The sequence below is a fragment of the Neopelma chrysocephalum genome, unplaced genomic scaffold, assembly GCF_003984885.1.
Source record: "Neopelma chrysocephalum unplaced genomic scaffold, ASM398488v2 Primary Assembly neopelma1_97, whole genome shotgun sequence".
NCBI lineage: Eukaryota > Metazoa > Chordata > Aves > Passeriformes > Pipridae > Neopelma > Neopelma chrysocephalum.
The window spans coordinates 4254241-4271409 of record NW_020897760.1 but is presented as its reverse complement, the minus strand read 5'-3'; the positions used below and the strand labels follow the sequence as shown (position 1 = coordinate 4271409).

The following is a 17169-nucleotide window of genomic DNA, read 5'->3' as shown; positions in this document are numbered from 1 at the left end:
TAGCAGAAGGGTTCCACTTAATGGTGGGACTAAGGTCAAAGGAAGCTGGTGTGATGGGAGGCAGGATCAACAATTAAGAGGAAAGTTCTGAATTGCCGGCAAAAAGGATGGACATCTTAGAGGAACCTGATGTTACCCAAAACATCAAATGTTGCTGTGAATTTGGAAAACGAGTGTAGAATTTATTGTATTTGCATTGACCTGTGTGTCTCTGTGCTATCTAAGTGTAATTTTGGGGAGGGGGGCAGGGCTGAGTGCAGCCAAGCTGCATACTATCATATTGCAGAAGAGATAACAAGCAAAGATCCTCCACCCAATAAATATGCCAGAAGGGCCTGGAGCAGAAACTGTGCTCCTGCCTACCTATATTTAATAGAAACTTAAAATGTCACTTGATTTACTGTGACCTCCTTTTGGGGTTTGCATTTCAAGCAATACAGTCCAGCTGGAGAAGAGAGTAAAAAGAATAATCAGAAGTCTGAAAAAAAATGATGTCTGAGGAAAGATTGAATGATCTGGGATTGTCTAACCTAAACAAGAGTCTTAAAGAAGATAATGTGGCTTTTCAAGTACATGAGAAACACTGCTCCGAAGAAAAGGAGAATAATTTTTTAATCTGTTCCTGAGGAAAGTAAGTACCAATATGCTAAAATTATGGTAAGAAATACATGAGTTAATTCTTACCATTGTTATGTCCTTAGGGATCTGGTGGCATATTGCGGTAGATCAGGAAGTCATAGGGTCTTTGTCACTGGACATCTTTATGAATAGGCTAGACAATATCTGAAAGTAGTGACAAAGACGTACTAGGACCTTGTGCACCCGGACAGCACAGACTGGTCAACTGAACCCAGTTAGCACCTAGTGAGTAAAGTCTAGCAAGAAGCAAATGGATTTGGGTCACATTTGCAGCTGGGACTTCAGGATGAGGTAGGAGGCAGTAAATCCCTTGTGCATTTTGACAATGAGAATCTCCCTCAACTTTGAAAGCAGATTTTTGTCAACTCAAAACACTTTTCCCTTGCCAAACCCATACAACTACCTTCATCTTATCTAGAGAAAGCCTCAGCCAACTGGCTTTCATCCATGTCTTATCTCTGCCAGACATAAGGAAGCTGTAACATATGGCTTCAATGAAAAGGAGATGTAGAGCTTGGTGTCATCAGGATATTGATGACATTGTAGCCTAAGCCACTTCACAATATCCTCTAGTGATTTCATATGGGTTTTGAATAAGAAAGGTAACAGCAGTGAACCCTTTGGTACTTAAGGCTGTGAGTTCTGGGAGAGAAGAAACATTTATCCATGCTTCTGGGATCTTCTTGATAGAAATTGTCAGAACACTTCAAAGTCTTTCTTCTCTCCTGCCAGCCATTTTGCCACAGCAGCAATGTGAAACAGCAACAGGAAGCAGACATCATGTCTGGACTGTGGTCTGACTCAGATGCAGTGGCAAAGCACAGGAAGAATTAGCAATATTAAGTTAAAATAATGTATTACACTATGTATGTGTATGTATGTGGGTCTGTATGAAGTCATGTAACTATACTATGACAGAAATTTCCCACCTTTCCTGTAAAATTGCTAATGTCGCCAGTTAGAACCTGTAACCTGACTATTAACTGGAAGAATAAATTTATATTTTGTTTAGGAATTTTAGTCCCAAGTGAGAATGTTCAGCACAGCTGATCATCTGCAGAGGTCTCTCAATGAGAGCTGCCCTAATAGATCACGGGGACGAATAGGTAGTCACTTAGTTGTTTTAATCAACCAGTAAAAATAACAGATGAAGTGATGTGATCCTTGTGTGAAAAAGAGGAGGTAGAACCCTCTGATAAAGTGGCTGAATGGGGGAAGAAGATATAAAACCTCACTTCACTATTAGCAATTACTCTGTAGGCAGATGTGTCTTTCCCCCCAGGCTTGTGTCCATCTGGAGTTCCAACCTGCACTGTGCCAAACAAGATTTAGCTTAAATGCCCCGCCATTTTGTTTGGAGTGTATCCTTGTTATACCTCTTTGGTTGGTATACAGATTTGCTAATAGCAATTTATATGGTATCCAGTCTTGAAGGTCTTTGATTCTGATTTAAAAAACATATTATTGTATTGTTCATGTGTCACATTTTCTGTTTTCTGTCATCAGTGATGACAAAACTGCACCAAAATGACTATATATGCCTGTCACATGCCTCAGCTGTAATAATAGAAATAAAATAAATACTCCAGAATCTGGTTAGCTTATCTTCCTCAGCCATTTCAACATAACCACGGGCAGGGTGTCCTGGAGGTCCCAGGTGCACCATTGGAAGACTTTTCAAAATAAAGCCTTATTAGTAAGGCCATCTGATCTTTCTCTCTTCCCTGCTGTGACATTTGGTGGACAAGACATAAACCATTCCAGTGAAATATTCAGGCCTGAAGAAAGGTGCATTTTGCACCAAATGCATAGGGACTGATAGGTGCCTAAGCACAGGAGATGGGTGAGTGAGGTGTTGAAGCTGGCCCACCACTACCATCCCACCAACATTACAGAGAGAAAGGGGGTTCTAAATATGGGAATTGATGTAGAGTAGATGTGAAGCAAATAAGTGAAATCAATCTCGTTTTCTCATAACAGATGCCAACTAAGCTGGAATGATGCTGTGCAGTAGATTGCAATGAAAACATGCAGCTTGTGATAAGCTGACAGGAGCTGGACTGAGCATAAATAGCTCAGAAACATCAGTGAGTAAAGGCAAAGTTTTTGGTTTTGTGTTTTAAAAAGACATTTTGCTATGCTTTGCTTTTCAGCATATAACACATTGTGTTAATTCCAGCAACTATATTTATAACACCTTACACTTCCCATGTGTCAATTTTTTGTCCTTATATATGCATGTTCTCTTTTTTTTTTTTGAGCTATGGACCTGTTATAATTATCATTAGAACTTTGTGACTGAGGAGATTAGACTCTCTCAGCATGACTAACTGTTTTCTCAAGACGTCCTGGCTGCAGTGGTGTGACTGTGCTGACATTTGCACAGACAGGCAGATGGTGCCTGGGACATATCTGGTTGCAATGCAGACCTGAAGATCCTCGCTGAGGAAGCTGAGCCACTGTGTTTTGGCCTGATTTATAAGAAAACTGCTTCTCAGCAAATGTAGCCTGTGTAATCCTTTCTGCTAGATGTAATGGAAAAAATGGTGAGCCATAGCAAAATAAGCCCACAGCTAAAACATATGTTTTGGCCAAAGGTCATAATGATTTATATCAGATATCTGTGTGTGTTTGTTCCATACCAACTAAAACCATTTAAACTCTTTGAGTAATACTGAAGAGGGCAAACATCCAGAAGTCTGATTGACTATGGGAGGTTATAAGATATATCACAATTGATAAATTGTGCTTGAAAACCATGCAGGATGAGAACAAAAGCTGAAGTGGTGTAACTGGGAAATGGTCTTCTAGAGATGGAATCTGAATTTTGATTTCTCATTATGTGGAATAGATCCCTCACTCTCAAGAGAAAGATTTTGCATTTAGAAAGCCAGTGGATGTTGCTGGGTTCACTGAGAAACACAATTCTTCAGATAGAAGGAGAGGGAGAGTAGGCATGGCATGCTTTGGAGTACTCAGGACTACAGACTGATTCAGTGAAATCCAGTTGTTTCCTAATTCCAATTCTGAGAATGAATCACGTAATTTTCTACAGATAATTGGCTGATGTCCACTAACTGCTGTGAAGAACTTTCTGTCCTACTTTGTGATTGACAGCTAAGTAATTTGAATGGTTTTGAGTTGGGGGAGTTGTCATGGTCTGGCCTGCTGCATCTGGGTGCCAGGAGTCTTGCCATACTCTTTGCAGCTCTGCTACTGACATTCTGCTATGGATTTTTGTGTTTAACTTCCACTATTTCACTTGAACCCATTTGGGAAAAAATCATCATTGTAACACCATTTTAGAAGTGGCTTTTCAGGGATACTAATGCAGTAAAAGGCTACTACAGAAGTCCTCTGATAAGCCATACAGACTAGAAAATTGCTGATTTAGGATATAAGTGGTTAAGATGGCAAATTTTATCATGTGTTTGAAACTGTTTTATGCATATACCACTTGTTTGTTTTTTGGTTGGTTTTTTTTGTTTGGTTTGGCTTGTTGTTGTTTTTTTTTTTGTAGTCCAGAGCATTACAGAAACCTAAATATGATTCTCTATTTTAAGCACCCAAACCATAATGGGTTTTTACATTCTTGCTCTGCTCTGCACTCAGGTAGTCCTGGAAGAGCTCCGTGGACTTCAAGTGTCAAGGCAATACTGCAATTACACAGAAATAGAATTCCTTTACTTTAGCAAAAAGATTAATTAAGGTAGCAAAACCAGTGGTCCAAGGCCAGCTGTGGCATAAACAGCCCTGACTTTACTTCCTGAGCCAAAATCTTAAATGGTGCCAGTGAACCTGCTGTGTTCTAACAAATCCTTGTTTTATCTCCTTTGTGTCAATAGCTTAGACAAAAGGATTGGAGAGGCAGCAATAAAAAGAACTAAATATCTTACAAAATATATAGAAATATATATATATATATATATATAAATATATGTGGCACAGCTATTTTACTTTGTCTTTCCTTGCTAATTGCTTTTCCTGCTTCATGCCCGTTTCTGCACTACTGATGTTGGAGCTGAACATGGACGAAGACTGACTATACTTACATCAAGATCCATATATAAAAGGGCATTTGAATCAATCACCACTTTGCCTATGGATTTCAGAACTTTAGTTCTCCAGCTAGGGCAGATGTGAACTTCTTCAAAGCATAAAGGTAGCTGAAGCAGGTGGGTTCAATGAGTTGGGTGTAGCAGCTGGGAGCAGAGCACTGAGATAAATAGGCATGTGCTTATTCTTGTGATCAGACCAGAAAAGCTCTCTCAGTGTTGTCCTGTGCTGTAGAGACATACCTTGTAATCACGGAATGAATGTCTAAGGCTTCAAACACTCACTTCTGTAATGAAGGATCTAACAGGTGGCATGGCTGTGCCTGCAACCAGGCTTTCTTGTTCTGTGACTTTCTGAAATCAGCAAGTATCTGTACGATGCCTGAGGAGCAAATTCTCAGCTGTTGCAGGTTGGTGTTGTTCAGGACTGTGAAGTAGTCTCAGGTTGTTCCCATTCTGGAGGCAATGTCTAGGAACTGCCCTAAGCCTCACATTGTCACGTATCACTGCACTGGTGTGTGCCAAGAGGTAAAGCAACACAGAGGGTATCTGGAAAGAGGAGAGAAACTCAATTTGGCAGATGCTGGAGCACAGTAGTTTATTTTGGATGCATTTGTTTGCTAAATAACCATGCTTTAACTGCAGTGGAGTATCTTCAGCTTCAGTAATATTTTGTTGTTATTGTGAAAGACCAAAGTGGACAGCAGTCATAGGAGCATGGTGGTGTTCCTAGCTAAGGTTCGCTGTTCATTAACCATTCAGCACTGTGTGAGTTTAGAAGGGCCGATTTTACAGTTTTTCCTAACTTTTCCTAATTCTTGTAGTTCTCAAACACACTTGTTTTAATTGCCAAGAAGTTAAACTGCAGAAAGGTCATATTATCTGGTTTGTGCATAGTCTGTCTCTTTGATTAGTGTGTAATCAAAGAAAATATAATTACAGTTCTGCAAATTTGAGGCTAAATCCTGCAGTCTAGTCTGCTCATCCACTGCCCACATAAATGGGTGAGTCCTTGGATTTTACTTGGTTAACTAGTGCCATCCTGAATTAGCAGAGAGGAAATCTATGCTAGGATTTGGAGCAGCTGGTTTATTAAATCAAGTGGACCAACTGTAACCTTGGTATCAGGCAGGAATGATTCTTCTGAAACGACTGGAGCCGTACCGGTCTTACATTTCAGGACTGAGATCAGAACCAGTCCAATCTGCTGGGAAATAAAGCAGGTCTGCTGGTAATGAGGAATCACTTACCCAAATCTTAAATCTCTCTATGTCCAAGCTGAATTTGTACACTATAAGTATGTTACATGGACTCCATGGGGTGCTCTTCTAAATAAGTTCCACAATGTTTACTAATAAACCTTTTTCTTCTTCACACAGCTAGTCCTCTAAGGCTGATAGATGTCTCTGCACTAGCATTTTGATCCAATCCTATTAAAACCATTTTAGGTTCTAGGAAGACTTTTGATCTTTTTTGTCTTCCAAAACTATTATAAATATTCACAAATTCAGGGTCATGGTGTCTGTAACCACATGCCTTTAAATCCAAATATTTGAGGTGGGATTTATGGGAGGGAGGGGTTAAGTTTGCAGCAGGGTTTCCCAAACTGGGGTATGAAGGTGCTAGGAGGGACAGGTGAAAAAGCAAATGATTAATTCTGCTTCCAACATGAATACAATTTTGTATGCGGGAGGGGAGAAGATGAATACAAGAGTTCGCCGGGGAGAGAGGCACAGGGCAGAGTCATTTGCAAAGTGCTGGTTTACAGAACTTTAAAAGGTAAATGCACTTATTTGTAGGCTGTAGATTAAGGTGTATTGTTTGGCATGAGCTGGCTCCTGGCTATACCTGACTTCACGATGTTTACAGCAAGGGAATGAAGACATCTCCATTCTGGTGCTACCTCAGAAATCCCTCTGCCCTATGTGAAAATGCTGTGCACTTCTTGCTTACCAAATGACTTAAGTTAGTATAAGGGCACTCAACGTTCTGATGTTAAATACCAAGGGACCAATACCTGAAAGCTCTAAGACTGAAGCATCAGGCTACACAATTTCCTATTTACTATAGATGGTATGTTTAGTAACTAATCATCCAACCTAATAATCTAAAATAGTATTTGACAAAAAGGTCAAGTGTTTAATATTAGGGCTAGGAGAGTCATAAAAATCTATAAGGGGAATGCTTCGTGGAACAGCCAGCCAGCTGCAGCTCCCGGCTCTGTCATTGTATCTCTCAGTTCCTCCTTTCATTCTATAAAAATGTCACAGTCTCTTAAGCTCAAACGATTCCATACGTTTCCTGCTTCTGGAGGATGTAACTACAGAAAGCTCAGTTCCCAGTTGCCAGACCAAACAACTCTGACACTGGAAGTTTCCTCTCTTTAGGTCATCTAGAGCTTTTCAAAAAGTGTCATGGTTTATGGAGTAAACAAAAGTTCTCTGGATGTTGTGGAAGACTGTATTTTATGGAAACCTCATTAAAATGCAAGGGAGGAGATTTTTTAAAGTTAAATAATTGCTTTATAAAACTTAGCAGACTTTATGTTCCAGGTTTGTTAGCCATGGACCTCAGCCAGAGGGGTGAGAGGGAGTGAACCAAACTGAGAGCTCGTGTAAATGGGCCCAACTTTCACATTCTTTTTGAATTTGACTAACATGTGCAGGGGCTAGAAGTAGCCACTGCGTGCTGCTGATCTGTAGAGCAACCTGGGCAGCTTCAGACATGTTTCAGAACCTCTGTAAAACATAAAAACAAAACACAGAAACAGCAACTAAGACTAAATGCTGTGCTCAGATCCAGACTGCAGGACCCACATATCTGATTTTATTGTTAATACTGTCCTCCCTTAGCTCCTGTCTCTCCGATAGTTTTCCCACACTCTGTACTTCGTGACTCCCTTCATGAATGTTGGAAGTTTATTTTTTTTTCTTTTCTTCTTATTTGCCTGCAGGGACCTCAGTTATTTTACTTCTGCCCATGGGATCCCACTTCAGTTGTAGCTGTTTGAATTAACGTGCCTCCTTGCTGCATCTTCTGGCTGAGGAAACTGCAAGAAGTGCTCTCATGGCCAGTGGAACAAAATGGTGATCCACTCTGTAACTCATTTCTGTGGCATTTTTTTGTAAACCCACATGGTTTAATAGCAGGGTGTTGGTTTTTTTAGGTTTTTTTGTTTGAATCAGGAACTATATGCTACAGGAGGGGGGCATTGTAAGAAAAAAAATGGGACACACCTTTTAATTCTCATGAAAGCATTATCATGGGAAGCCTTCTTACAACAACAGAGTGAGAACAAGTTAAATATTTAGTTTCAAAGGGATTATCCCTACCCAGCAGGGAACAGCTGGCATAAAGCGTTGATCCACCTCTCATTGCAAACAAGAGCCAAACTCCTGTTGATTTCATTGGTACATAATCAAGCTCTTAATAAGTCCATGGACAGCTTTGCACAACTTCTGTCCTTGTCTGCTTCCCTTACATATAGGCCTGATCCCCTCTGGCCCTGGAGAACCCAAGCTGAGTGTAGCTGTAGTGAAACTGAAAGCATTTTAAGATGTAAATCAGTATAATAGTATAACAGCTTTTTCCAAACATGTTCAGTTCGGAGTACATCTCAAGCGGCCCCGCTAACTTCAGTCTAGCCCATCTGCCTGGACAGCCAAATGACAAGCAGCAAGACGTAGCCAGGATCTTGACTCACTAAAATGAGCCAGCTCCTTTTTTTTTTTTAATGGGTTAATAGGGTTCCTCTCTAGGTTGTGTTTTATTCCTGTGGTCAGCCACTTGAAAAGGAGCATTTCAAGTTTTGTGTACAGTTATATTGCAGTATATTTAGTAAAAGAGCACCAGTTACTGAGATGTGTTGAAAGACGTGACTCCCAGATCTAACAGCAGCCACAGACTTCTTATTCCCTTTCCAGAGCATTGACATCAAGGCATAGATGTATGTAGAACTGTTTAGAGAACCTACATTAATTACAAAAAGAACTAGACATTTTTTAGGATCCTAATCTCTGACATTGATAGGCTTCCTGTCACCCACATCCAGTCCTTTCATGGTTATATTGTTTGAATTTGTTTCTGCTAAGTGGCAGAGCAGTCTGAAACTATTAGTGCCTAGGAATTGGAAAAAAATAATAAGTGATTGGGTTATTAAGAGCCTTATTGTATGTGACGGTAAAAAAACTGGACTTGTACTGTCATATGTCATCTAAAAGTTAGTACTATGAACAAGATGTTTTCATATCCTTTCTAATACTTTGAGATAGATCAAAATTTATCATAGCTATCTTCATTTTACTTAGTTAATAATGAATGATCAGTGAAACATTTTGAAATAGGAAAAGCTAGATGATTCATATAACCTCTACTGTGAAAGGTTTTCAAAGTTTAAAACATACAAAGAGAACTAAAAGTAGCTGTATCTTTTGCATGATATATAAAAGCCAAAAAATTATGTAAGAGAACTAAGAAGTTTTAATTGAATAACACAGTTTGTGAGATCATCGTACAGATTTGAATTTTGATCATCAGATTGAGTTTCACTGTTCAACATTTGCATGACTTCTCAAACAATGAGACTGTCTTTGTGCACCTTTCTTTGACTTCATGACCATCATGACTTTCAGGGATGAAAGTCATCCTTTGATGATAGTGGTGTGACTGTACAAGTGTTGTACAAACCACAGTTTTTAACTGCTGGGGAAGGTGCTGTGTAAAAAGCTGTATTTCTTCTTCTTTATTAAAACTGGTAGAAGATCCAAGATGTGAAAAAGAGTCCAAAGTCTTGCTCAACTGTTTGTGGATAACAAGGTATCCAGAAACTTTGCCATAGCATCCCTGTTATGCACACACCTCTAATAAGTCTGCACTAAGAATAAAGGGCCAAATTCTCTGCTGGAATAAAAATCCCAATTTCTTTGGGGTCTGTTGAGCTTTCACTACCTGTTGTAGCAGAGACTTGGGTTATTAGTATAGAGTTCACGTACAGAGATATGTCTTCACCCTTCCAAATTGTACAGTCAATGTTTGGAGACTTCTTTTATCTTTGTGCAAGTGCACAGAAAGAAGTAGAATACAAAGTATGCATGATTTCATCATAAAGCTTCAATTTTTGGAGCCTGTGTGTGGGGAGTTAAGTGTCTCATTCAGGTAGTTTGTAATAATAATTGTCATTCCTATTGCATTGTTTTCACGAGTGTGTAAAGATGCCGTCTCTGAAAGACTGGACATGCTGGACCACTGTTCTAGACCAGTATTGTAGTCCCTGTGCTTTTGTATTGTTAGAGCCACTTCTTTTGAACTTTATAGCTAGCTAAACATTTGAGGTATTCTAGGTTATACTAATCATGAGGAGAAAGTGTTGTGAGTCACAAACTGCTTTTATGTAACTATATGTTTACAATAAAAAGGACACAGGACAAGTCAAACAGCTATAAAGATAATTTCATTCAATTGCCTGTGAGACATTTCAGCCCTTGGCCTCTTTTAGGGATGCACTGTCTGCATGCCATGCCACCTCTCTTCATTTCTGCAGTGCTTCTGTGGCTTTTCTTCCCACCCAGTCTGGTGGTCTCTCAGTGCAATATTCAGGAGATATGCTTCTCTCACATTTCATGTTTCTGATCAGACTGGCTTTGCCTTTACTGTGTGCAATGACACGTGCCTGCACTTTGCTTTGAAGACTGAGTATCCTCACCAAGGAGTTGAGTTGCTCCTTCCCAGCTAGCTCAACTGAAGGGCAGTGACTACAACCACCAGCTCTGACAGCATTTCACCCATACAGTTCTATGTCTGGTTTATATCAAAATTATTCCCGTAACTCCCTGCCATCATAAAAAAGCAAGCCTGAAACGAAGAAGAATAAACATAGAGTGGTTTAGAATTGTATACTAGGAATAATTAAGTTTTTAGTAAGAGGCTTCTGTCATTTCTCTATTTTCACTCTCTGTGAGGAGGACAGCATGTTCTCATCTCTGTGGAGTCACATAAATTACTTGATTAAAGTGCATGTTGCAGAGCTGAATCTGGGCATTTGGAACTTCTTTGCTGCTTTCTCAAGGTATTTGTATGATAGATGAGGGGAAAAAAAAGTCCTGTACTTAGTTCATCTTGTTATGTTGTAGATATATTTTCCACACATTTGCAAATAGAGTAAAGAACAAGAGTTCTTCAGCTATTTAAAGCCTTTGAAAGAAGAAAGGCAGTTTAGATTACCAGCAGCCTACAATGTGCGTGGCACAAAAATGTCAGTTTTAATGGCAAAGTTCAGGATAAAACTGTGTCAGCTAATTTAATCATTTACCATGAAATACCAGTTATCTTAATCTTACATGCAGTCCTTAAGCCTGCTGCATATTTTTGTGTAATTGAATCCTGACCCTAGAAGGGAGGAAGCAGGGAATTTGCTTTTTAGTGAATAGTTAGGCTCTAAATGTTCCTGTTTATAAATTGTATTTGCAACATTGTCATATATTTTAATAGTGAGCACCTAATATTTCTGATGAGTCTATTTTTTCTCTGTTTCATATTTGTTTTCCATGCTACAAAATCATATTAGTGTTCAGTTTCTATGAAACTTAACTGAGTTCCCGGGAAAAAGTGCAAATATTGTTCCCAGAACTTAAGGCAAATAAATTAGTATCTTACCCAGATGACACATTTTATTCATGTGGTTTGCTTTCCATCTAGATACCTGATGTATTACTTCATCAGCAAATTCAACAAGGCCAAGATGTCTTCATTTTCCTCCAGAGCAAGAGCTGTAAGAGCAGTGTGAGGGAAGCATTGGTCTTCTGTGGCCAGCCGGCGAGAACCCATCAACAGCTGTGATGAGCAGACCAGACATGGGGAACAGGAGGCAGCTGAATCCAAAGAGGACCCACGCCTGGAGCTGTGTCTGTGTGATTGGAGCAGAGAGAGGCCAGGACCCAAGGAAATCCCAGCAGCAAGGGAAAAAAACAGATTGACTCTCAGTGACTCATTTAGCTCCTGGATTGGACAGATCTCTCCCCTGCTGGCAATTTGGCTGAGCATCAATGGACAGATACCAGGATGAATAGCTTAAAATAATTAGGAGTTGGGAATTTGCAAAACTGCTAGCCATCCAATTCTTTACTGTGCAATGCAAGGCACAAAAAAGAAATTACATTTAGGTTATTAAATATTAAGTCAGTGGATTTACCTCCATTTGGTGCAGAACAGGAAACTGGCTAAAATTCAACATTTGTATCATTGTGTTGATGGTCTGTTTATCACTGAGCAAGTAAGTGCCTTTGGCAGGTCAAGCTCTTTGACACATGGGGCAAATGTGTGCTTAATTTCTCTCAAACAGAAGAATTAATATAATAATAATTAACACAGATGAGAACAGAATTAAAATCAAGTACAGTCAGGAGTTCAGTTTAATGCCAGGTGTCTCACATTCTAGATGCTCTGGGGCCAGATTTTTTTCCTGTTGAAGGTAGTGAGGATTTTACCATTTGCACTTATGGGAGCTAAAGTGGGCCTTGGATGCAGAGAAACAGGATTGCCTGTACTTTTTTTTTAATGCGCAAACCCAGAAGCAACAGGCTCATTTAGTATCAGTAAAGGTCAGTTAAAATTATGGAGACATCCTTTGGAGCAAATCCTCTGCCTTGTATTTGCATATTTATGAATTAGAGATTACGACAGGCTATTTCATTTATTAGAGCAGCACCGCTATAGTTAATAGTCTGTCAGTATTTCCATTATAAACCCCATTTTTCAGTGTTTTAATTTCTCAGCCATTTAAAATCACATCAGGAAACAAGTTGGTCTTATGTTGCTGGCCAGGTGAAATTTTTTTGTTGTGGCTTATTTTCCATAATGAAATACTGTTCATCATATATGCAGATGAGTCACAGCATTTCTGTTGGAGGAAAATAACAAAGTGTGTAAATTCATTGAGGCTTTGTTTTTCTTTAGGAAAGAAGGGAAAAGAGGGATTTGACCAATCACATCCACTGGGGCTTCATGTTTGAAGAACAGTTTTTTAAGCAACTACTCTCAGAGCAAACACTGGTTCCCAATGTGAAATCAGGTTGCTGTTTGCTTGCCCCTGGTGACCAAGGTAAATAGGTAAGGATGGTTCCCCTGTCCCTCAGAAATTTCTTGCCTGCCAGAGTCATAGGTGAAGCACACTAGGCAAGAAAGCAGTGAACATAAAAGAAGAGCCTTTAGAAGTAACAAGAGCCCAAGTTACAGATTTAAAAAGCTGGCCTCTTTTTAAGTGTCTTTCAGATGCGGAGAAGTGCAGTAATGTACTGACTTTATTGCTGATATTTGGGGTAGAGAACAGGGGTTGCTGAGGCTTTGAGGGCAGTTGTGAAACCACCTTGCACTACGTCCATGAACTGAGCAGTATTGTTTATTTCAGCAGTCTCACATCATGCTCCTTCCAAACAGCCCCACTTTGCTTTCATATACATGTTAGTTCACTAAAAATAACTGCCTGGCAAGGGCAAATGTTTAGACTAAAATGACAATTTTTAATTTACCAGGGCAGCAAAAAGTTTGCTTTCAGATTAACTGAAAGAAGCTGGTCTTGCACTACAACCTCTTGCCCTTCGAAAAGAGAAACAGTCCAAATAGAAACTCCTGGTGAGAAGTTTGTTTTCAAGTCTTGAAAAATCATTTGCTGCCACAGTAACTGGAAAGTTAAAAATCAAATTCATGAAAAGAAAAAAAATTAAGCTATGTGCAAAAGGTTTATTGCTCTTTACTGTTGCCTCACAAACACATAGTTGGATGTGGGAACACAGTCCATATTTTCCATCTTTTCCATCATAAAGATCTTTGTGCACAACTGAGGACTCCAGATAAACTATCAGTGGCAGGCCAGAAACACTACTGAAACATCATATACTATCCACTTGGTGCATAGCAGCTAATAAAACTACGCCCTAGACAAGATGCAGGGCTCAGCTGCTGTGCCACCTTCTGTGAATTTTCACTGAATTAAGAATACAACAAATTTAGAAGTTACATTACGCACATTTTTTTTAAGTACATGTGAGAGAAGGTTACATAGACAAAAGTCTGTGATCTTAAAGCTCCCAAATCCAAATGGTGAGACAGGCTTTGCATCTGGCCTCTCATCAACATCAGGAGAACCAACAGCCCAGATCAAGACACTCCACTCAAGCTTGTGGAAAATCCGTTCCAAATCCAAGTGGCGAGGGTTCACCATTAGCACTTTCTTAAAACAACAGTATTTTGGATATTTTTGTAGGTAATTGGTAACTTAAAGTGCATTTTCCAGATTCCTTCCAGAGTTGCCATTGAAAAGAACAATCTTCCTTCCCCAGACACATCACAGTGCTTTTTCAGCTGCAAATTATCTCTGGTCATGATAAGTGATCATAACTCAGAAGCAGGCAGACTACAGAAATTCTTTGTTGAATACAAAATTACTTTAACAGTTTTAAAAACAGGTGTAACCCAAAGTAACAGTGGGGAAGGGACGGTCTGCCAAATGTGTTTAAAATGTCATACATTTTAAAATTGAATATGAAGTATTATGTGCTGTCTGCTGGAAGCTCAGTCCAGGCTCAGTAAGCTGTCTGTACAGTATTGTTCACTGCATATATGGTATATTTTGTCTTTAATTTGCAATGACATAAAATCTTGCATAACTGATTGGAGTGCATCTTTGAGTATTAAAAATGCTAATTATTATGTAATTAGTCAACAGGATGTGTGTAATTGTGTAATACCAGCATTCTTGGGTGTGGTTAAGTACATAGGTAGAATGCCAACACTCATCTAGATGTAGTGTTATGAAATTACACAACAGCATACACCCTGGGTGGATACTCTAATTATATTTTACATTTAAACAATGGCTACATTAGCAAAATAGAACTTATTATTTTTAAAAATATCTTCCCACAGGCATGGATCATAGTAGAGGATGGTAATAATATTGTGCGAATAGACTATCTTCCATCTCCTAAGGGACCCAGGCTTCTTCATAAACATACAAATAGGAGACAGAAACCAGGCGTAAAGAGGCTTTCATTCACTCGTGGCATGAAACTACCCCAAAGTGGACCTGTGACAGTTGCTGAGTCATGAATGGCACTGGAATAATTGAAGGCAGAAAAAGAACAGGAAGAACTTTCCATCTCATGAAGAATCACATGAGATTAACCAGAAATGTGACTAGAGATGTTGTATTTTTATGACTTGACAGACATCAGGACAACCCATAAACCATGGTGGGAACAGAAACACACAGTGAATCAGATTATTCTTTGAACTTTCCTAGGTAAGATCTAGGTTACAGCCATCAAATGTCTTGTGCATTTTGGTTAATTCTGGTCTCTGTTAAGATACTGCCAATGTGGTTCAAAAGTCTTCTGCACTCCCAGCCAAAACTTCCCTGCCTGGTCATCACTCATTCCTCCTGTGGTACATCAGCAGTGACTGACAGGCATGCATTTCACTGGGGCCAGCACTACAGAGATGGTAAGGTCTGCAGTGCAAACAGAAAACATGGATGGTTCTTGTGCATGGCTCGCCAGTATTTTCTCTCTTTTTATATGGATCAAAAGTGAGAAATCCGGGAGAAGAAGGGAAAGGTAAAAATTTCAACACAAAAAAACCAAACCAAAACAAAAAAACCACCCAAAAACCCCTAAGCTCTGACTCATCATAAATGTAAAATGTCAGAGCCTAAAGCTGGGGTTTTTTTCATGTACCTGGATGCAGAAGGGTGAGGTGCCCTCCGAGGATGATTTTATCTTTTACTTTTGAGTCTGAAGATCTTGGATGTGGTTTGGCAAGTTCATAAAAATATTTGTGATAAAGTTGAGCTGCCGTCTGGAAATGTTACATACAGAGATGTAAGAAAGCTTAAGGAGAAAACTGCAGATGCTGGAAGAATCAGCAGGGCATGTGAGTAAGGTTAAAAATTGCAGACAATTAGCTACTAGATGTCTCCCACTATATAAATCATCAAAGACTTGACTGCTGCTTCCAGGTTTCTACAACAATATTAGCTCATTGGAACAGTCAAAAAGATGTTAATTTGGCCAAAGTTTTAGAAATGTGCTATTCTTATTTGAATTAACAAATCAACCAACAACACCAATGTACACTCCCTTGCCAAGGCTATAAAGCTTCTAGGGAAGATACTATATTTATTGCTCGGGAGGAAGGGCCCCATGATATGGAAAATAAGCCTCTTTGGGTTAAATGAAAGCTACATGGGAAAGAAAAGCAAACTGAGCTTCTCATGGAATCTCATGTCTCATTTCAGCATTCAGTGAAGCACTTTGGATGTCCAGTTTAATAGAGAAGCACAATTTATTTTTCCTGTATGCCTCCACAGATCAGGTCTAGCTCTGATCTCCTTTAGAGCTTAATCCAAGACCCAAAGTAAAAGAAAAATATTCCAATTGCTTCCAGCAGGCATCCAGTCAGTCTTATACCATGGTTTTACTTAAATGTAATTTCAGTGCTGAGTTTCTCCCAAGGAAAAGAGGAGTAAGACAGGAGTAAGACAGGAGTCTGTACACTCAGCTTTCCACCCTCCTGTTACTTGCTGCTGCTAGAACCAATCCTTTGGCTTGTCAAAAACTTCTTAATTTGTCTGGCCTTTCTGCAGGGTTGACTGGTATAAAAAATGCTCACCTTGACCTTCTTTATTGCTACATCTAGGCAGCTCACCACAGTTGTACTCTTTTTTACTGCTTGAGATTTACTTGTGTCCCTGGTGTGTTGTGATAAGCCTCCGAATGTCACTGCTGTGAAGGTTTTGTTCTTCTCAAAGACTCTCCTGAGGTTCAGTGAAGACAAGTCGGGTTTGCTTTGGTTGAAAAATAGATTGTATGTGTCACTATTTTAAAGAGAAATATGCAAAGTGTTGGTTGAATTTGACAGGAAATTGGAATGTTTGACTTGTCACAAGGCCAGTTTGTATTATGTGGACTTCTAACATTGCTCATAGTAGGTGGACCTCACCCCGTGGTGACGGCCGGGTCAAGGCCTAGTTATCACATGTACGCAGTTTAAACTATCTTCAGAGTTAGTCTAAAGTGGTGCATAAAGCTCACGTAGTAGTATAAAATAAAGAACCTGATCTGGAAAACACTAGAGAGAAATGCTGAAGTTTTGCACATCAAAAAGGCTAATTAGAAGCCCTTTTCTTTTATAACAAATAAGCCAAGCATATTGATGTTAATTATATGAAATACACAAGGTTTGGAGCAATCTGCTGAAGATTACAGATGTATACCAAATCCTATGCAAATGAGTATGTGCAACTATTCTTCAGGTTACACCTTTATTTATAAAAATAAGCTGTGTGTTCAGGTTTCTTTTTAATGGGTAGAACATCATAAAAGGTTTGTGTCTTTCTCTTGCTTTTACCCAACGTAGTGAGATAGTTATATCTGTAGTTATATCTGTTCATCACAGCCTAACATGCATTCTAGGAGCTTTGGAG

At 39.3% G+C, this 17169-nt stretch overlaps 1 long non-coding RNA gene across 1 annotated transcript in view; it reads left to right on the top strand.

The window, feature by feature from the left end:
• The window catches only part of LOC113972866, a 254524-nt gene that overhangs the window by 213197 nt on the left and 24158 nt on the right, over positions 1-17169 (top strand). The window contains exons 5-6 of the long non-coding RNA XR_003536044.1: positions 11388-12789; positions 14613-14988. This is a non-coding gene — a long non-coding RNA (uncharacterized LOC113972866). The remainder of the gene's footprint in view (positions 1-11387; positions 12790-14612; positions 14989-17169) is intronic.